Genomic DNA, 22,770 nt, shown 5'->3' with positions numbered 1-22,770 from the left:
AAAAAAAAAACCTTTGCTCAGTGAAATACCAACATTTCACCGCGTAAACCTTTTTTATTTTTATTTATTTTTTATATTTGAATAGTAAAAATATTTTTTTCCTTTTCTTATTTCTAAGAAAAAGTACTTTGTGCGGCAAAATATACTTTATCACCTAGACCCTATTTATTTTGTATTTCTTAAATTGTAAAAATATATTTTCTTTTTTCTTTTTTTGAAGAAACCTTGTGCGACGAAATCCTATTTATTTTCTTTTTTATTTCATTTTATATTGTATATTGTATAAGAAAATACTATTTATTTTCTTTTTATTTCATTTTTTATTTTAAATTATAAATGATAATCATTACCTTTTTTTTTCAAAACCTTTGTGCGATGACATCCCAATATTCTGTCGCCTAAGTCCTATTTATTTTCTTTTTGTTTGATTTTATATTTTAAATTGCATAAACAATCATTTCCTATTTTATTTTTTGAAAACCTTTTATTTTTTTTATTAATTTATATTTTAAATTTATAAAGATTTTAATTTTTTTTTTTAACTTTGAGCGACAATGTCATAATATTTCGTCAGTAAGCCCTATTTATTTTCTTTCTTATTTAATTTTATATGTTAAATTGTAAACGAAAATTATTTTATTATTTGAAACACTTTCTATGGCGAAATTCTAATATTTTCGTAGCTCAAAACTTATGAGAATTGTCACAGCCCGTCCTGAAAGATTTTCTTTGATGATGTGAAATGAAATGTCTAATTTACCCTTAAACGTTTGTGGTGTTGTGTGGTTTAAGTTGTGTTGAGGACCAATTATTTTCTTTCCTAAATTTTTGGACCCAACTAGAACTAAAATTTTTCCTAGTTTTGGTTGGTGACAAGCTGGACCACACACCCACACACACACCCAATCCCGTTGACCTTATCTCTCTCTCCTCCCTTTCGGTTTTTCTCCATTTTCCGTACAATACGTATGGACAAACCTCAAACCAAGCAATTTCTTCATGGATCGAGGTTTTTGAAGTCACATTCGTGTTCCTTGTGAGCTCAGGAACACATTTATACCATTTTTAGATCATGAAGACCTCATTTTCCCGAGAACCCAGTTTTGGGTTATTGTTCATGCACTCGTGATTTCAAAGTTTTTAGGAGATTTTAAGCTGCTAGGAAGCTTTAGGACGTCTTCGTGAAGCTCGGAGAAGAAAAATGAAGTGTTTTGGACGTTGGGAAGTTGAGTTTGACAAGTTTCAAGTTTGGCCGGAATATCGAGGTTTCTCCGGCGAAATCCCGTGGATTTCAAGGCTTGAAAGTGGTAAGGTTATGTTCTTCTAGTCCTAAGCTTCATTTTGGTACAAATTTCATGAGTTTTGGTGGAAAAATGAGCGAGATATTGAAGTTTTAAACTTTCCCAGTTTCCGGCGATCGCAGAGGGGCCAGCACCGGACTCCAGCGAACCAAGGAAGAATGAGTCAAAGTTGACGGAATATTCTAACGTTGTCAGGTAACTTTAACGACATATTCTGATTTTTTACGGAATATTCCCTAATGCCGTTAGGGAATCCGTTTGGTGTGCCAGGCACGTGCCTGCTCGTGAGCCGCTCGTCTGGCGGTGCCTTGGCCGACGCTTGAGGGCGTGTGGGGTCACGAAATTTTTTTCTAAAAATATGGGGATGTTCTTGAGGTTGAGTGGATCATGGTGATATATTCAAATACCCCATTTGAGCAATGTATGAGAAGTTATTTCCTAGTTTTGTGTATGTGCTTTAAATAACATTTATTCAATTATTTCGCATATAGGTGAGACATATCCTGCGGACGAGCACCATCAATCGAGGCTCGGGTGCTACGACCCTTCGACATATCAGTGAGTGGGCTTTTGGTTTTCTGTATATACCTATATACTTGAGATTTTTTCCCAGAAAATGAATTTGAATGATTATACATTTTGAAATGCCATGCAAAGTATCTGTCTATTTTATTATGTATTAGTAGTTGCATATATTGATGATTGGTGCTGCGAACACACAGGTCAGTACCAGGTAAGTTCATAAATTAAAAATAGGAGATTGCTTCAATTATGTGAGATATGATGTGATGTATTGAGAGCTCATAAACCTGCACCCCGGTGTTAGTGCTCCCGCCCAGAGTTAGGGCATAGTCTTGTTGTACTGACCACTTTAGTTGGTTCCGACTCATAGGTGACCCGTAATTATTCTTACAGCCTTCACGTGATCGTAGCATTAGAGCATATTTATTTTACACATAGTCTTGTCATACATACCACTTTAGGTGGCTCCGACTCGTGTGCATGATTTAATTTGATATGATTGAGATTGGTTATGAGCTATATATTTAGCCGTGCAGATTGAGTTAGAGAGATTTTGCTGATGTGAAATTTGACATTGATATATTTTGCCTGGATTACTTATAGCATTGCATTGAGATACTTTGGCATGGTATACTTCTATAGATTTTCATCTTGAGTATGATTTCTGATACAGCTTATTATTATTATTATTATTTTCTGGGAAATTATACAGGTTTTACGGCGAGAGGTTAGAACTTTTGAGAAATGAAATGATTTTGAAAAGCTTTGTTTTTGCCCATTCACACTTTATGTTTTGCGCCACTCCAGATTTTAGGTAGAAGTGCTTTGGTATATCGAGCACCACGCATTCTTATTAAAAATATTTTTTACACATGCGGGAGCGCATGTAGGAAAGCTAGTTTATATTAAATTAAGAGATTGGAAAAAAGGTTATGTTTGATAATTGATTTATAAGTCAAAATTGTAGTTTTTACATCAAATTATGACTGAAGTACAAAAATGATCCATTTAATTTGGTCAGATTTCCATCAAAGTCTATAATATACTAATTTTGATAAATGTGATGCATTCTCTAAAGCACGCAATTTCAGCCTAGATCCTCAATTTCAACAGATTTTATGGCTAAATAGTGTTAGAGGCTTTTTCTGCTTTGAATTTTGGGTCATATACACCAAAAAACCAAAGCTTAATTGTGCAATTTTGATGCAGTAACATGTCACATTAACTAACATGCACACATCCACAATAACAACAAAGTCTTTTCCCACTAAGTGGGGTCGGCTATATGAATCCTAGAACGCCATTGTGCTCGGTTCTGTGTCATGTCCTCCGTTAGATCCAAGTACTCTAAGTCTTTTCTTAGAATCTCTTCCAAAGTTTTCCTAGGTCTTCCTCTACCCATTCGGCCCTGGACCTCTATCCCGTAGTCGCATTTTCTAACCGGAACGTCAGTAGGCCTTCTTTGCACATGTCCAAACCACCGTAACTGATTTTCTCTCATCTTTCCTTCAATTTCGGCTACTCCTACTTTACCTCGAATATCCTCATTCCTAATCTTATCTTTTCTTGTGTGCCCACACATCCAACGAAGCATCCTCATCTCCGCTACACCCATTTTATGTACGTGTTGATGCTTCACCGCCCAACATTCTGTGCCATACAGCATCACCGATCTTATTGTCGTCCTATAAAATTTTCCCTTGAGCTTTAGTGGCATACGACGGTCACACAACACGCCAAATGCACTCTTTCACTTCATCCATCCAACTTGTATTCTATGATTGAGGTCTCCATCTAATTCTCCGTTCTTTTGTAAAATAGATCCTAGGTAGCAAAAGTGGTCGCTCTTTGGTACTTCCTGATCTCCGATCTTCACGCCTAACTCATTTTGGCCTCCATTTGCACTGAACTTGCACTCCATATATTTTGTCTTTGATCAGCTTAGGTGAATACCTTTAGATTCTAACACTTCTCTCCAAATATTAAGCTTCGTATTTACCCCTTCTTGAGTTTCATTTATCAACATTATATCGTCTGTGAAAAGCATACACCAAGGAATATCATCTTGAATATGTCCAGTTAACTCATCTGTTACCAATGAAAAAAGGTAAGGACTTAAGGATGAGCCTTGATGTAACCCAACAATTATGGGGAAGCTTTTAGTTTGTCCTTCATGAGTTCTTACGACAGTTTTTGAGGGTGAGCGGTTATATTTTTCCAAAGCAGAAAAAAGTTTCATTAACTTGTTGAAGATTTTGTGGGTGAGCGGTTGTATTTTTCCAAAATCAAACTTAGTGGATTAACGTGCTAAGTTAATAATGCTTTTCAACCTAAACATTGTTGACACATGACACATGAATACTCGAACTTCTTTATCTTTCTATATAAGATGAATTTCCTCTTATTATGCCAAGAAAACTAGTGTTTTAGGTTCTCATTGTTTCAATGTGGAGTATCTGATGCCAACAATATTTGCTCTCATTCTTTGTGAGTGTAATCCATATGGATGCGATCGAGCTATAACAATGCAATGAAATATAATTTAAATGACGAAATTTCAAGTACCATCACAGTCGATAAGGGAGGTCAAGGAAACTATACTACAGTGAAACAAGTCGTCGATTCTATACCATCAAATAACTCATTGTGGATTCGTATCCTCCTCAACCATGGCATCTACGTGTAAGTATCCACTAGGTTTTTTAACATTTTATGCTCAAGATATACAATTACATCCAAACTCTGATTATGATATTTCTCATTCATGAAAAAATTGTGATTCCTCAAGATAAACCTTACATTATTCTTGAAGAAGACCCTAATATGTTACCGTGATCGAATATGGAGATGTTGGCGATGTCGTTAACAGTCATACATTTAAGTTGCAAGCAGATAATTTTGTGGCACAAAATATAATGTTCAAGGTTATACATCAAGCATAATTAAGTATATAATTATTTTCTAGCCCTTGCATTTTATTGTTTGAATTCCTAGCACTTAAGTTGATGAAACGTAAAGATAAAGCTAGTAGCCATTTTATCTTACAAACAATTGAGTGAGATAACTAGAAAGCTTATTTCAATTTTCTTTTCTTTCTAAATCTAGAAAGCTTTGTTTTCCTGATCATGAACGTAAGATACAAATATAATCTTTCATCACTTAAATCACACGTAATTTTTACATACATATTTTTGGAAAAGAAACTTCTGTTTTGCGTACACTTTTTTGTTATATTCTAAGTGTGTTTTGGTTTGTGTTGAAGGCTTGAAGCCATTATCATTTTTGCATATCCTTAGAAAGTTTTGGTTCTAACACATGCAAAATACATATGATCGTCATATCAAACTAGATCCTAAGAGAAAGAAAACTACTTGAGCACCTGTAGCTTCAATTACCGGAGAAAAAGCAAATTTTCATCATTGTTCTTTCACTAGTTTGCAAGACACAATGCATGATGGTAGGGGTCGTCACTATCTTGATGATTGCTTTATCAAATGCGCTATGGACTCTACTTGGGGCAATGGCCAGTCAATTTACGAGGCTATGAAAATTCTTAGCTTTTCTCATACTCCTTTAGCAATAATGAAAATTGAGATTGTATGCTATACGAACACCTCTCCACATATGACCAATTTTTTGAACTGTTAGATCAAAAATATATTATGTGCGTCTAACCGTTCATAAAATTGTTCGTCCTTCTGTAGTAGAATTTGACACACCCCGTCCCGAAGGAGGGCGTGCTGGCCGTCACGTGAGAGTGACGTAACCATTTACACAGTTCGGAAGCTTTAAAAAAAAATTCCAATTACTAAGATAACACACCCGAGGGTGAGTCCTACTTTTGTGAATTCTGTCAGAACACCGTTGGATTCCTCGTGGCCACCAAAGCTCTGCTAACTTGAACCTGGAGGGGCGCAAAACAAAATTGAGTGGGTCAGTAAAACAAAGTTTTTCGAAAACTTTTCATTTAAAACATTTCTAACCCCTCACCGTAAAACCTGTATACTTTCCCAGAAAATAGCATATATATAAACATATATATAAGCAAAAATCTCAAATCTCAAACCTTTAACACTTTTCAGAAAAAAAAAAAAAAAAATATATATATATATAAAACCATATGAAATCTCAAAACTTGAATCCCAAATCTTTAACATTTTTCAAGAAAAACATGCCATGCCATAAATCAAATATAAATCAGGTGAAATAAGGAATCAATCGAAGACCCTGCAGTTGGTCCTATACGATTAATTCAATAGCTCAATATCTCACTAAGCCGGAGTCACCACAGTGACCTATACGGCCCTACTCTGCACATCACTCGGAACTACGTAAGGTAGTCTATACGATGAAAGGTGTAAAAATACGCTCTAGTGCTTCTCTCATCATTTCATCAGCGCGCATAACTAAGATCACCCACTAGTCGGAATCACGCCTAGTGATCTATACGACTAGCATGTCGGAACCCTCACATGGTCTGTACGACATCCACCTACTTGGATCCAAGGCGAGCGTGCGGTGTGGTGAATAAAATAAGCACTAACACCTAGGGTGCAGGTTATGAGCTTTCAATGCAATTCATATAAAACAACTCATCTGAATAATAATAAGACTCACATGTGCGTCCTCCGCGCCAATTCACATATATATGCATCAATTATCAATTCACATATCACATATTATGCATGCATGGCATTTAAAAACGTATTTTCATTCAAACTCAATTTCTGGGAAAAATATCAATAGGATATAGGTATTAACAGAAATACTGCCCACTCACCTGGAGTTCGCCCAACAACTCCCTAGCACCACACATCAAGGCGTCATGAAGATTAGCGCCTAGAACAATAATCAAACCCAACCTCAGAAATCCTGCCGATAGAATACATAACTTATATAAGACGCGTCACTACGTAATTCGATCTGAATGATCTGCAACTCAGATTTCAAATCCGTAACTTCCAAAGGTCCACAATATACCTCTAGGACAACATCCTAAAATTTCATTACCATCCAACGGTCGGATCTCCGTCAATTTCCAAAACTAAGTGACGGTTAACATTCTATTTTATGAACTTACAACTTCAATTCCGGAAGATCCGTAAATCGGATTCTCAATCCGTAAGTTCCAATAATCTTCAAATATTACGTATTACAACGTATCAAAGTTTGGTGACGATCCAACGGTCGGATCGTCAATTCACATTTTCACCTAACCACGAATCTTAACCAACTTAGGTTCAATTATTCAATTTACGTCCATCAATTATCAAAACAGAACCTAGAACCTTAATCACAAGCTAATAATGACATTGGCGGGCCATTGGCCACGCGCCGCCGCGCGGGCTGCCGCGGGTGGCGGTTGGCCGCCCCGGCTCGCCGGAAAATTCAACTATTTCCAAAAATTACCAAAATTTGCAGATTTGAAGATCTCAATGAGTAGAACAACTTTCATACCTGAGGCCAAGGCCAATTTGGCCTGGAAGTGCTTCAATTTCACCAAAACCGTGAAGAACCCTAGAATTGGGTGTTTCCAATTCGACCTTCAAACTTGTTCCAACGCCTCGATTACCTCTTCGGCTTTGTTTTAGGTCCTAAAGGAATGCTAATGGTGTTAGTAATTGAAAGAAAACATTTCAAAATTTGGAGAATTTAAACAAAAGGGTCGTGGCACCCGTATGGGTGTTCTTCGCGAAATCACAACGAAATTCAATGATTCTGTTTGGGCCCAAAATAATAGCTTGGGCCGAGGGTAGGATCACTCTCGGTCCAGGAGGCCGGGCGGCAGAAGGACCATGGATCGGTCAACACGTGGGCGTCCAAACCTAGGGCGGTTAGGACGAATCCTAGTGCAATGGGGAGTCTCGACGAGATCGGATATCCAGGAAACTAATCCAGCTTAGCTAAGGACTAGGTTCATAGTCCTAGTAGATGTAGGACTGGTCGAGGTGATCCGGAGAGGGAAACCTAGTCCGAGTAGGATTTAAACTCGGACTCAAGGTTCAGTACTATAAATAGGGGACGCTGTGCATCAGGAAGGCCCTGCAAATCAACACAAAAATTGCCCTGCGCAAACTCTCACAACTTGAGATCTTTTTCTTTTCCTTTTTCGCTGACACATCTTCCGTTGGCATCAACAGCACTGTGGAAGCAACCGGTGATATCTTAAGTCGGCATAGATAGCTCTGTCACCGTAGAGTCGGTCGGTCTCGCAGTATCTTCCGTTGGCATCAACAGCACTGCGGCGAGAACGGTCGATTGCCTATCCAAGTCTCGGTCGAGAAGGGTTTTCGAATCCTTGTTGGTCGAGGTCATCTCATTAGCTTTCTCGGCGAGGTGAGGTGTTAGAGTTATTACATTCGGCACATTGCAAGCCGAATTCGGTTCGTGAACTTTGTAAGAAATAGCAGCCTTGTCTTCACGCTCGAGAACCCAAGAGGCCGAGACGCGTTCCTTTCTCGGCCGCAATCGCAAGACGCAGAAGTCAGTAGCGCGACCCAACGCAGCATCATCAAATTTACTCCTCGGCCGAGCCTCGGCCGACGAGTTGGCACGCCTCGCAATCACCGAAGGACGTAGTTAGCTTAGAATATATTCGGCCTGCGCGCCACGTAGGCTTTGTAATTTCTAAGGTCAACATTTTGGCACGCCCGGTGGGACCCAGTGCTAAACTACGAAGTTCATGCCAATTGAAACACGATCGGTAAAAAAGAAAACAGCTATGGGAAAGTCGACAGCCGATTTACCGAGTCAGAGCATAGGACAGAGTGTGCCACAGGCGCAGAATCCCCTTAGCGTTGGTACACCTGAGTCCACGAGCGCAACTCGCCGAGAGAGAGAAGTTAATCTCGGCGGTCAACTCCGTGGTTTAGAGATCCCTAACAGAAACACATGCGTTCTCAATGAAGGGATAATAGAGGAATGTGACGAGGATGGTGGTGAAGGATCAGACCCACCAACGAGGTCGTTTCTCCGAAAGCGACTGGACGAGCAGTCTCGATCAGTCGAGCAGACGTTCAGTCGAGGCATTGACAAGCTGCATGACGCGATACTCAGTGCCAATGATCGGCAAACCAAGCTGCTCGAAATGCTGGTTAGTCAAGTTGGTGGCAGCAGGCCTTTCGATCTTCGCCAACCTTGTTTACCAGAAAACAACCCGGCACCGATTGTACCGGCCGGGCCTATTCCTGCCCTGCTCAAACCAATTAACTTGGAGAAAGGAGGAGGGTCGAATAGTAGGTCAGACGGGACCGACCAAAGGGTCGAAGCAACACCTGTTGATATGACCGAAGTTCAGCGGATGATTGACTCGGCCATGAAGAAAGGGCCGAAGTTTCCTAAGTTTATTCATCCGTACCCAGCTTACGTGGAATCGTTTGGGTACCCGAAGGGTTTCAAGATCCCAGATTTTAGTCTTTTTGCCGGTGAATCGTCTTTATCTTCGTTGGAGCACGTGGCTCGTTTCACTGCGCAATGCGGAGATGTCAATAGCGACTTTCATAAGTTACGGCTATTCAACTTCTCATTGACCGGCTCGGCATTTGCTTGGTACATTAATCTACCCCCCAATTCCGTCCAGAACTGGGAAGAGTTGGTCGAGAAGTTCCATGAGTAGTTTTATCGACCAGGGATGGAGATGTCAGTTTCTTCATTAGCAAGGATGGCTCAGGCATCTGATGAATCACCAATGGACTATCTCACTAGGTTCAAATCGGCCCGGAATTGGTGCCGAGTGCCCTTACCCGAAGTCGAATTTGTCAGGCTTGCTTTGAACGGCCTCGACGTCGAATACAAAAAGAAATTCCTGGGGGCAAACTTTCGGGACATGTATGAATTAGCCCAGCATGTTGAACAGTACGACTACTTGCTCCGTGAGGAGAAGGTTTCGAAAACGCCATCTCGGGGGACGTTGTACAAAAATCCTACTGTCAGCTATGCGTCAACCGAGGATGAATGCGTCAGTGTGGATGCGGCCGAGATAGTGATAGATAAGCCATACGTTTGTAAGGCATTAACTCAGGTTGATTCTAGAGAAGTCAAAAGTCGCTCGGCCGCTGAAGGAGTGTTGAAACCATCAAAGGTCTACACTTTTGATATTACCAAGGCTGACGCAATCTTCGACCAACTGTTATCCGCAAGAATTATCAAGCTTCGGCCTGGTCACAACATTCCTAAGGCCGAAGAGCTTAAAGGGAAGGTGTATTGCAAATACCACAATTCAAGCAAACATACGACAAACAATTGTGTCGTATTTCGCGACAACGTTCAAAACTGGATTGATAATGGCAAACTGAAATTCCCCGAAAAAAAGATGAGTGTGGATACTGATCCATTCCCCACGGCAACAGTAAACATGGTCGACGCGTACCTACCCAAGGACAAAGGGAAAGGCAAGGCTAAAGTGGTTGAGACACAACGCCCGTGGAATCAGAATGTTCGGCCACGGTTCATGGCCGATTTTCGTTCAAATAAACCACCTACGGCTTTAACGGGGCCCGCTATTGTCAAATCTATGATGGATTATAGTACTGATGAAGATAGTGGGACGGCGATTTTGTGCAGGAAATGTAGAGCGAAGGTCGACAGTGAATCAGATGAGAAGCCTTCTTCAGAGCCTGTGGCCGCAACTCGGCAAAAGGTAGCCAATGAAGGCCACCATCACGGGGTTTTTGAGAGGCTCGGTCCTAAAGTACGGATGGAAGATACACCCCCGGTCAGGCGGCGCCTTGATTTTGATGCTTCATTTTATGACGATGATTACTATAAGCGTAATTCTAGCAGTTCAGGATCATCACGGAGTCAAAAGACCTTCAAGCCTCCCGAGCCTAGAGATCAACGTTGGTATACATACCATTCTTCGAAGGGTGTTTACACTGCGTTGTCCAAATCTCAGAAACGCCGGCATCAACGGATAGATTGCATGGCTCACCGACAAGCAGCCCAAGAAACTTCGGCCCCTAAGTGGCGACCGAAGGATACAGTTGCCACTAATGAGGAGCGACCACCTCCACCAATTATGACAGAGTTGGCTCAGGGGAAACGGCTGGTCGATCAAGACGTCGAGACCATGTTTGAAGAAGCTGATAAGCGGATCAAACTTCTCATTCGACCAGGGGAAATGAAGGCACGTGTTGAACATTTCAGGCAAGAGGCCGAAAGCAAATTATCCCCGCTAGCTATACAAGAGCCTTTGGTCAAAATTCGACGGAATTTGCACCCCCCGTTCCTTGGGGAGTCTTTGGAGTATATGCGAGAATTTCATAAGAAACATTCGGCCAACGATTTGTATGGTTTGCCGAAGGCATGTCAGGACACCATTGATCTTGTCTTGACTTGTCCGGATGCTGAGCGGATCATCCAGAAGACCTCAGATCCAGGATTGAAAGCAAGGTTCCAGCACATACGAGAAGCTCGTGTCTTTGGATTTGAAGTTGACCCGTATACCGATATCGATGTCGCTGACCTTCCTTTCTCGCTGGAGGACCTTCAGTATTTACGGTATCACTTTGAAGTATTTTCGGCGGTTTCTCTCTTCGGCCTTACAACCGATGAAATCGCCCGTATTGCCCGTCTGGATGCTTATCTCGACACTAGGGATGCTCGGCTACACTACCAGGAGCAGGTTCAGGTCTTGACCCCAAGTTCATTGTCAATCTCGACCTTACCTGAGGCGGTCACGCAGAACCAACAAGTGGCCGAAGCAGCTCCGCCGAGTGACATTATTGAAGGGACGGAAGAATCTCGTTGTCCGACTCTGACGACAACTGAGTCCGTAGTCGCTGACCAACCGAACGAGGAGGGTTTCGACCAGATGGGCCCGTCAGTCCTGGATAATATGGAAATTAGTATGGTCCATGTGTTACCTGCCGATTTTCAATCAAGCACGGCTCAACCAAATTTCCTCGATGGAGATGTGGTTGTCGAGGAACCTGGCCATGTTGATTTTGTATCGATTGCTGAAGGCGAGTCAACAACAAAAGATGATAGTCTAAAGGCCGCTTTGGCTGAATTGTTCCCTCGTTTATCATCGGCCAAGCTTCACCATTTAAAGCCATTGTATGTAACGGCACACATCGAGGGATATCCGGTTTCTAAAGTTTTTGTCGATTGTGGAGCTACTGTCAATATCATGCCCCTGAACATCATGAAGGCCTTACGCCGTTCAAATGACGAGCTTATTCCGTCAGGGATCACAATGAGTAGTTTCGTCGGCGATAAGTCCCACACCAAAGGTGTGCTTCCGTTAACTGTGAATATTGCCGGTCGCACCCATATGACCGCCTTTTTCGTGGTTGATTCCAAAACCGAGTATAATGCACTGCTCAGCCGAGATTGGATTCATCAAACCAGTTGTATTCCTTCCTCATTGTACCAAGTGCTTGTCTTTTGGGACGGCAAATCGGTCACTGTTCATCCGGCCGATAGCCAGCCCTTCGAAGCCAACATGATTCAAGCACGGTATTATGACGATCACGTCGGCTATATTACGTTGCAAGGCTTCAATGAAGAGGGACTGCCGACTCGGATTTCCGTTCAGAAAGCTATCGAGGTTGGTGCCGAGACTGTCCAGCAGGATTCGGCAAGACTCAGATTAGCTAACTTTCTCCCCGAAGCCGATGTTTGACACCGATCGGGAAGCACGCAGGGCCGCGGTTTCATCTACTATGGAACGACTGCTGGCCCATTGGTATACGATATCTAAACAACCAAATTCAGGCGTCAACCTCATCGAGTTCCTTGCTGAGGGAGATAATGGGCCTGCATTATCCTTTGATAAAATTCGAGCCGCCCCGGCCGAACTCGAAGATCATCGGCCCCTTGTTAAGGACCCTTTGGAAGAGATTAATGTTGGGACGGCCGATGACCCACGGCTTTTGTTTATTAGTGCGTTGCTTCCTCAACAAATGAAGGACGAGGTGCGGGCCTTGCTTACGGAATTCAAAGATTGTTTCGCTTGGAGTTATCATGAAATGCCCGGCTTAGATCGTGCTTTAGTCGAGCATGAATTACGTATTAAACCCGGATTCAAGCCTTTCCGTCAGCCACCTCGTCGATTCTCGACCGAAGTACAACTCAGTGTCAAGGACGAACTAGTTCGGCTTTTGAAAGCCGGGTTCATTCGGACAGCTCGATATGTCGAGTGGTTGGCGAATATTGTTCCTGTATTAAAGAAAAGCGGTGCACTGCGCATCTGCACCGATTTTCGAAATCTGAATCTGGCAACGCCCAAAGATGAGTATACCATGCCGATTTCAGATCTGTTAATCGATGCCGCGGCGAATCATGCGATCTTATCCTTTATGGATGGACATGCCGGATACAACCAAATATTTATTGCCGAAGCCGATGTGCACAAAACTGCTTTCCGTTGCCCGGGGGCACTCGGCACTTACGAATGGGTTGTCATGCCATTCGGCCTCAAGAATGCCGGCGCCACGTACCAACGGGCGATGAACACCATCTTCCATGATTTAATTGGCACCATCGTCGAAGTTTATATCGACGATGTTGTCGTCAAATCTAAACGTCGACAGACACATCTGGACGATCTCCGACAGGCTTTCCTCCGCATGCGTCAGTACAACCTCAAGATGAATCCTGCCAAGTGTGCCTTCGGTGTATCGGCCGGGAATTTTCTTGGTTTTCTCGTACATCATCGTGGGATTGAAGTCGATGAGAATAAGGCTCGCGCCATCATCACTGCTCCACCCCCAACAACGAAGAAACAATTACAATCCTTACTCGGCCAGATCAATTTTTTACGCCGATTTATTGCTAATTCGGCAGGTAAGATGAAAGCGTTTTCCACACTTTTGAAACTCAAGGACTCAGATAAGTTCGTGTGGAATAAGGAGCATCAGGCGGCGTTTACACAGATCAAGGTTTCTCTCACAAATCCACCTGTCTTGGTCCCTCCTCAGCGCGGTAAGCCTCTCAAGCTATACATTTCGGCGGCCGAGGAGTCTATCGGTTGCCTCCTCGCGCAAGACAACGATGCCGGACGGGAACAGGCTATCTTTTACCTCAGCCGTAATCTGAGTCATCCGGAGATTAATTATTCCGCCGTTGAGAAGCTCTGTCTCGCCGTGTTCTTCGCTGCATCCAAGCTTCGGCACTACATGCTCCCGTCGGTCACCCAAGTCATTGCCCAGACCGACGTTATCCGGTACATGCTTACCCGGCCAATTGTGAAGGGCCGAATTGGGAAATGGACGATGGCGTTGTCCGAGTTCAGTTTGCAATACGTGCCGCAAAAAGCTGTGAAGGGACAGGCGTTGGCCGATTTCCTTGCCCAGCACCCTTCGCCTTACGGTTTTGGGAGTGCTGACGTCGAAATCGGCATAGTGGTGACTCGCGACAACTATTGGACGATGTATTTCGATGGTTCCAGTACTTCGTCCTCGGCTGGCGCAGGCATCGTCATTCAATCTCCTCACAACGATCGTTGGTATTTTTCGCTCAGATTGGATTTCGACTGCACCAATAATCAGGCTGAATATAAGGCTCTTGTCATTGGTCTTGGCCTCCTTCTTGACCTACATGCCACTCGTGTCCTCGTCCTCGGGGATTCTGAACTAGTGATTAACCAATTTAATGTGTCTTTTCGCTGCATGAGTTGTACTCTGGCGCCTTACCACATGGTCGCCAGCTATTTGGCCGAGTCCTTTGACGGTATTACATTCGAGCATGTTTCTCGGGTTCATAATACCGACGCAGACGAGTTAGCTCAAATCGCCTCCGGTGCACAACTCCTGGGGGGCAAGCTAGGCCGGGAGGTACCAATATTACGACAATTATACCCGGCCTTGGTTGATCAGCAAATCCTCCGTCGAGACAATGTGATACGCACCAGGGTCATGTCCCTGCCTTCGTTGTTAGATCGGCAAGACTCTATAGAAATTTGCGCGGCCGAGGCAGTACCAGATGATTGGAGAAAGCCCATTATGCAGTACCTTGACAATCCTAACGGGAAACATAGTCGCAGGACACGGGCTCACGCCACGAACTATGTCACGTACCAGAACGAGTTGTACCGAAAAGGCGAAGATGGTTTGTTATTGCTATGCCTCGGCCCCCAAGAGAGTGCTCGAGCGATCGCAGAGGTTCATGAAGGGGTATGCGGAGCTCACCAGTCTGGACGGAAAATGCGATGGCTACTCCGACGACACGGTTATTTTTGGCCAAGAATACTGAAAGATTGTATCGAGTTTGCACGAGGATGCGTACAGTGCCAAATCCATGGACCTATACAAAGGGTCCCGGCCGAATCGCTACATTCGGTCATTAAGCCGTGGCCGTTTAGAGGATGGGCCATGGACGTAATCAGCAAAATCACGCCGACTTCTGGAGCTGCTAAGCATGCCTGGATAATAGTCGCAACTGATTACTTTACTAAGTGGGTCGAGGCAGTACCAGATGATTGGAGAAAGCCCATTATGCAGTACCTTGACAATCCTAACGGGAAACATAGTCGCAGGACACGGGCTCACGCCACGAACTATGTCACGTACCAGAACGAGTTGTACCGAAAAGGCGAAGATGGTTTGTTATTGCTATGCCTCGGCCCCCAAGAGAGTGCTCGAGCGATCGCAGAGGTTCATGAAGGGGTATGCGGAGCTCACCAGTCTGGACGGAAAATGCGATAGCTACTCCGACGACACGGTTATTTTTGGCCAAGAATACTGAAAGATTGTATCGAGTTTACACGAGGATGCGTACAGTGCCAAATCCATGGACCTATACAAAGGGTCTCGGCCGAATCGCTACATTCGGTCATTAAGCCGTGGCCGTTTAGAGGATGGGCCATGGACGTAATCGGCAAAATCACGCCGACTTCTGGAGCTGCTAAGCATGCCTGGATAATAGTCGCAACTGATTACTTTACTAAGTGGGTCGAAGCAAAATCATATGCCGAGTTAACATCTAAAGAAGTTTGCGATTTCGTGGAAGAACACATTGTGACCCGGTTCGGTGTGCCAGAAACGATCATAACCGACAATGGAACAATCTTCACAGCCGAAAGGTTTAAGGAATACACGGCCAATTTGAAAATTCGGCTGGAACAGTCCACACCGTATTATCCACAGGCGAATGGGCAGGCCGAGGCAAGTAATAAAGTGTTGATCGGTATCCTCGAAAAAATAATAAAAGAAAGGCCTGGCATGTGGCATTTGAAGTTGAACGAGGCATTATGGGCATACCGAACGTCGCCCCGATCGGCAACTGTAACGACCCCATACGCATTAACCTACGGACACGATGCGGTGCTACCAGTCGAGTTGAGCATAAATTCGTTGCGATTAATTGAACAAAGTAGTTTGTTTAGCGCCGAATATAATCAGTCCATGAGACAGGGACTGGAAGATTTGGAAGAGGCACGACTTGACGCTTATAACTTACTAGTGGCACAAAAACAGATTGCCGAGCGAGCCTATAATCAGAAGGTGCGACAGAAAACGTTCGGCGAGGGTGAATTGGTGTGGCAAACGGTGTTGCCCATTGGATTAAAAGATCCTAGGTTCGGCAAGTGGTCGCCGAATTGGGAAGGGCCGTTTATTGTGCATAAAGTATACGGAAAAGGGGCGTATCATCTTAAAGACCGAACCGGTGCGGTCCACCGATTACCGATTAATGGGAAGTTTTTTAAGAAATATTATCCGGTCACATGGGAAATGCAGGAATAGTAAACCAGTCCATTAAAATTGATAAGTATATACAAAATAGGTAGGTCGGTTGGTTTACATTCAGATACATCTAAGGGGAAGAGGGAAGAAGAGTGCTGAGCAGAGCCTTCAACTCCAACCACCGCACGTCGGCCATGAGGACTTCGGCTTGCCGATTCTTTTTGTCCAGCTTCAGCCGCTCGACCCGTTTTTTGGCCGCCGCATACTCAGTTAGGTGATCCTTCCCGCCTGACTCGAAGTCCCTCGCAAGATCAGAAGCAATGGCCGACCGGCGTTTTGCTAGTTCGGCCATCTGACGGTCGAGCTCGGCTAATGCTTCTCCTTTTGCCCGTAGATCGTCAATCTTTGGACGGAGGGTGTCTTGAACGGCCGTGGCGGCTTGCAGGTCCTGTTCGACCTTCAGAGCAGTCTGGAAGATACTAAATGTCTCCCGAACGCGCTCCAAGGCAGACGATGCCCGAACAATGGCATCTTCGCTCAGGCGACCGTCGGCTCCAAGGTCGTTCAGACACACGCCGAGCAGATCAAGACCGTTGCGCTCAAGTACTTGCGATGACGAGAGCGACAGGACTTCTCGCAACTGGGTTAGGGCGCTTGGATCGGCAGCTTCGGCCGTAGCGGCCGAAGGACCAGACTCTGCAGTAGTACTGGAGAGGAGGGCTTTGAATTCAACCTCCCACGAAGCCTGCACATACAAATTGGGTTGAGTTTGAAGGAAGTCATGACAGGAGTAGCAAGAAAGTTTCGTTTTTAACTTGCCGAGAGGAGACCTCGGCCATGTCTCCAGGATCGTTGCTCGAACCTAAAGAACTCAATAGCCGAGCCCAGTGTCTCAAATTGCTTCTCACTTCACGCTGCCGATGGAGGTTATCTACGTTTGATGGCCACTGAGGCGGCCAGGAAATATAGATAACGCCCTTCGGCGCATAGAATTGACGGTGAAAAGAATGTACAGGCACCTGACATTTAGTATTTTCCTTGTTTAGAATTCTAAAGCAGAAAAGCAATCAGGATGAAACAATTGAAGGTACTTACAAAAGCCGAGGTGACTTCCTGTGGAGGAATGTGGAAGCCTTGGTCTTGAGGATGGACCGGCGATTCCGCCGTGGCCTCGGGTTCCTCGAGCAGCCGTTTGCCACGGTCGGCTGCCGATGGGCCGACTGGCGTAGCTGCTTCAGAGGTGGCAGGGACGCCCTGGTCCTGAGAAGGAACGAGAGGTTCGGCCACCGGGGTCGGTTCTTCGACCGTGCGCTTGCCACGATTAGCCGAAGAAGGGCCGGTTTGGACCGCCATCTCTGGTACTGGAGGAGGTTGTCGACGAGTATGAGGACGATGCGCCAGCGGGACCTCGTCGCTCCCCTCACTCTCTTCCAACACGAAGACCGGGGGCTTTGGATTCTTGGGAGAGGTTCCTTCCGTCGTAGAAGCCGCCTGTTGTGAGACAGGTGCCTTCTCGACAGAGGGAGGGACGACTGATTCACCGGCCACAGAGGCAGGTCGCGCTGGGGCCGTCTCTGCGGCCGAAGCCGGCTGTTTCTCGACCACAGAATGGCCGGCGGCGGGAGAAAGGGAAGCACTGGGAGTCGTCGTGTGACTGGAGATAACGTGGATCTCCCGTGCACCTTTCTTCACCATTTGTTTGACCCGCTTGGCAGGCGGGGAAGGCTCGACAGCCGGCTCGACCTCTTGGCGAGGCCGTTTGATCAGCACGGCCCTACCAGCGGGTTTGTCCAGTGCGGCCCTACCAGCGGGTTTGTCCTTTAGTGCCACGACCGATTTTTTCCCGGCCGTGGCAGCGGCAACTGCCTCCGTCTTTCTCAAAGGCCGGCTACCTAAAAAGATAAAGACAATTCAGCAAGGCAAATCAATATGCAAGGTTGATGGAAAGGAAAAAAGATGGAACAGATACCTTGAGGATGGGGGGCCGAGGCCTTCTTAGGCCGGTCACCGAAGAGTCTGCTAAGCACATCTTCGACCGGCGTACCAAGGAATTCCTGGGTGTATTTCTCCCACCACTCACCAAAGGTGTCGGTGCAATGGGTTTCCGGGGTGGCTGGTCGAAGGCGGAATTTTTGGCAGCGCTCTTGGAACTCCCTCACGACGGTTCTACACTCCTTCTCAGAGGAACGAAGCTCGCGTCCACGGCTTAGGACCGTTCGGGAGGAGAGAAGGGGGATAGGGCAGCCCTGAAGGTAGCCGAGCTGTCGGGCAAGGAAGTTCGGATGATATACTTCCCAACCTGACCGTTTCCCATCACAGCCGAGAGGGAGGTCGCGAGCAAGCACAAATGATCCCCAGGTCTGACGAAGATCGGCGTCCTCCTCCGCGCTCCATAGGGAGGTAGGCAGCCTGATGGAAGAAGGATAGTCCCGACGACGACATATGAGGAACTCGTCGTTGGAGAAGTCGTCGAGAGCGAAGAGGTACCGAAATACCTCTTCGGCTTGATGGGGAGGTGTCGGTCGAGAGGCCAGCTGGGGTCCAAGCGCCTCTGTTGGTGAGAATTCAGCTATGGCCGGCCGAAGGGAGGCGAAGTATACCTGCAGCCAGAGTTGGAAGACCTAGAGAGGACCATTCTGGTGTGGGTCGACCTTGTGGAGGGTCGCCTCGGCCAGGCAGCGGAAAAGTTGGGCGAGAATGTTGGAACTCAGTGCCAAGACGTGGCCACTAGCCAGGGCTTCGGCTACCGGCATGTTCTCGACCAAGCACTTGTTTGACTTGGTACAACAAATGTATTTGTTGTACCAGTAGAAGAGGAAGGCTTCATGCTCTCCTTCTCGTAGATCCTCTTCTCCTCGACCGGCGAAGTGAAGATAAAGGGTGTTGTAATTACAGAAGTTCTTGTGGAGCTTCTGAATATCTTCCTTCGACGGGATGTGACCGTCACGGTTCAAGGTCTCGAAGGCCCGACGATCGAAGAGCGTTTTCAGGTCGATATTCGACCTATGCCCATAGAGGGTCGCGTCGACGGGGATCCCTGTCGCCGAAGTCCCCAGAATGGCAGTGATATCCAGGATGGTGGGACCAATGGGACCCAGAGGAAGGACCATTGTGTTGGTGGCCGAGCACCAGAAGCACAGAGCGGCTTGGAGAAGCTCCTTGTCGGGGACGATTTCCATAGACGAAAGAAGGATGGCGTCGTAGATGCCAAGGGCCTTCCACTGCTCGCCGAAGAGTCGTTCCATTCGAACGACCCAGGCTGCCCAGGATGTGGTCGTCGAAGGCCAGGAACCCTGGGGTTTAGCCGCATCCCATCGCGGCCATTCAAACCCTTGAAGCAAGGGTGTTAGGCAGTGCTCCTGCAGAAGGCCGATGATAGTCGGCGGTATTGTAGCCTTGAAGAGAGGACCCAGGATTTGGTACTGGGTGCTCATGTCGTTTTCAAACCGGATGGTCTTGATAGAGCTCCGATCAATAATCTTCTGATGTTGGTCACATTCCCCGGAAAGCTTGGAGATGAAGGATGCCATTGTGAGAAAGAAGCACGGAGTAGAAGGGTTGTCTGGGTTGGGGATTTAAAGACGAAGACTTGGAATAGGAGAAATGCACTAGAAATCAATGGCAGAGGATTTCAGGAAGTTTGAGAGCGTAAAAATACAAATGAGGGATTTTCGGTATTTATAGAGTTATGGGGGAAGAGCAATCGTTCGAAATTCAAAACAAAGGGCAAAATCGACCGAAGGAGTTACTGATCATAATGAACCTTTGGGGAACGCGGTTGAGAAGACCGAAGGTTTTAGGGTTTTGGGGGCGCATGATTGCGTGTGACCGGGAAATTAATGACGAAAGACGGTTCGACGCCCGCACGATGACAAGTGGGCTCACGGACTGAGGTAATGGCTCGCGGATTGAGATGGTGGTCATAATGGCAAGGCGGTTCAGGCTGCCGCACGCCTTAGACGTCATTATGGGGGATTGGTCATGTTAGAGGGCGCCACGTGGCGAGTGGGTTAGCAGGATCAAGATCGTGCGATCGTGCTCAATAAATGCGCCTTGGAACTCGGGTATTAGGATCCTGAGTGGTAGATTCGCTTCTTCAAGGCCGAAACTCGGCCGAAGGTTTCAGGCCGAAGACCTCAGAAGCGAGGGGGCAATGTTTGGGCCCAAAATAATAGCTTGGGCCAAGGGTAGGATCACTCTCGGTCCAGGAGGCCGGGCGGCAGAAGGACCATGGATCGGTCAACATGTGGGCGTCCAAACCTAGGGCGGTTAGGACGAATCCTAGTGCAATGGGGAGTCTCGACGAGATCGGATATCCAGGAAACTAATCCAGCTTAGCTAAGGACTAGGTTCATAGTCCTAGTAGATGTAGGACTGGTCGAGGTGATCCGGAGAGGGAAACCTAGTCCGAGTAGGATTTAAACTGGGACTCAAGGTTCAGTACTATAAATAGGGGACGCTGTGCATCAGGAAGGCCCTGCAAATCAACACAAAAATTGCCCTGCGCAAACTCTCACAACTTGAGATCTTTTTCTTTTCCTTTTTCGCTGACACATCTTCCGTTGGCATCAACAGCACTGTGGAAGCAACCGGTGATATCTTAAGTCGGCATAGATAGCTCTGTCACCGTAGAGTCGGTCGGTCTCGCAGTATCTTCCGTTGGCATCAACAGCACTGCGGCGAGAACGGTCGATTGCCTATCCAAGTCTCGGTCGAGAAGGGTTTTCGAATCCTTGTTGGTCGAGGTCATCTCGTTAGCCTTCTCGGCGAGGTGAGGTGTTACAGTTATTACATTCGGCACATTGCAAGCCGAATTCGGTTCGTGAACTTTGTAAGAAATAGCAGCCTTGTCTTCAGGCTCGAGAACCCAAGAGGCCGAGACGCGTTCCTTTCTCGGCCGCAATCGCAAGACGCAGAAGTCAGTAGCGCGACCCAACGCAGCATCATCAAATTTACTCCTCGGCCGAGCCTCGGCCGACGAGTTGGCACGCCCCGCAATCACCGAAGGACGTAGTTAGCTTAGAATATATTCGGCCTGCGCGCCACGTAGGCTTTGTAATTTCTAGGGTCAACAGATTCTTAGGGTGAAACGTAAAGAGGGAAGGCCTAGGTGTTGATTGGGAGTGGTACCTTGATTCAATTCGTCGGAAAATTGGACGAAAACGGCGAAAACCCGCCGATTTGGAAGCTTGGGTCGCGCAGGTCAAGGGTGACCCATTCCTCCTGTTCCCCCGTGCACCACTCTCCCTCCTTTCCCTCCTTTCCTTCCCATGGTTGGTCAGTTTCTTCCTCTCTCTTCCTCTGATTCGCTCTCATCTTCTTCTTCTCCGATTGGGCATTTCTGCCCAGTCTCTTCCTTCCTTTATGTTTTCTTCTCCTTCCCACGCACACACCCACACAAAACTTTCATTTTTCTCATCCCAACCATCCATTTCATTTATCATTAAATCTGGGCCGTCCATTTTCATAAAAGAATTTCTATATTTTACTAAAATTATAATTCCTTAAAATCCCAACTTCAAACTTTAATAACTTCTTCGATATAACTCCAAATCACAAACCGTCTGCGCCCACGCGTCCGTAACGACGAGTACTACGGGGATATGTCAAAAAAACAAATCTTAGATGGCACGACATGGTGATTAACCTCGAATAATGCACGTACCTTCAAAGGGCATTTTTGTAAAATCCTTTATGAAAACTTTAAAAATTCTTAAAATTAGGGACGGGCTGTCACAGAATTTCCTAGAAATTTTTATCTTTTTCGAACTTTGAAAAGCCTATAACACAAGTATATTACTTTTGTATTTTCCTATCTCAAACTGTTTTGCAAAAATGCCAGATAAAATCATTATCAGACATAATAGGGGGACCTGATTATATTACAGCGTAGGGGCATGATGACTTAAAGGAAACTACATATTATGTATTTAAACATTGCTATGTAAATGGAACAGGCCCTACAATCTTAGGAAGAGCTTGGAGACCTTATTCAAGAGTATTGTTTGCCTCCACGTACATGGAAAATATTGTTCGTCCGGAGGGTTGGTCTGAATGGCAAATTCCTTCTCCGTAAGTTTTTTTTTTCATATTTTTAGAGATAATTGAACAGGGATTCAATCACATTCTTTTATTCAAGCACATTTTTACTTTTGACATAACTAACAGGGATCCAATCACATTTACTTTAATTCCTTTATTTTGGACATAATTGAACAAGGATTCAATCACATTCTCGGAGGCGAACTGCGAAGGACCTTGAGCGGATATGTCGCATCGTGTCCCATGGGAGGAAGCTATCACAAGAGGAAGTAGCATACATA

General features: G+C 45.5%; 1 long non-coding RNA gene across 1 annotated transcript; it reads right to left on the bottom strand.

The window, feature by feature from the left end:
- Positions 1 to 5,662: 5,662 nt before the first annotated feature.
- Positions 5,663 to 21,811, bottom strand: LOC139193389 (uncharacterized). The gene is made up of 4 exons (XR_011577693.1): positions 21,578 to 21,811; positions 7,281 to 7,417; positions 6,604 to 6,662; positions 5,663 to 5,727 (listed from the first exon to the last, which is right to left on the bottom strand). It is a non-coding gene; the product is annotated as an uncharacterized lncRNA (long non-coding RNA).
- Between the last annotated feature and the right edge of the window lie 959 nt (positions 21,812 to 22,770).

This window comes from Malus domestica, chromosome 02, assembly GCF_042453785.1.
Source record: "Malus domestica chromosome 02, GDT2T_hap1".
NCBI lineage: Eukaryota > Viridiplantae > Streptophyta > Magnoliopsida > Rosales > Rosaceae > Malus > Malus domestica.
This window is presented reverse-complemented; position numbering and strand designations above follow the sequence as displayed.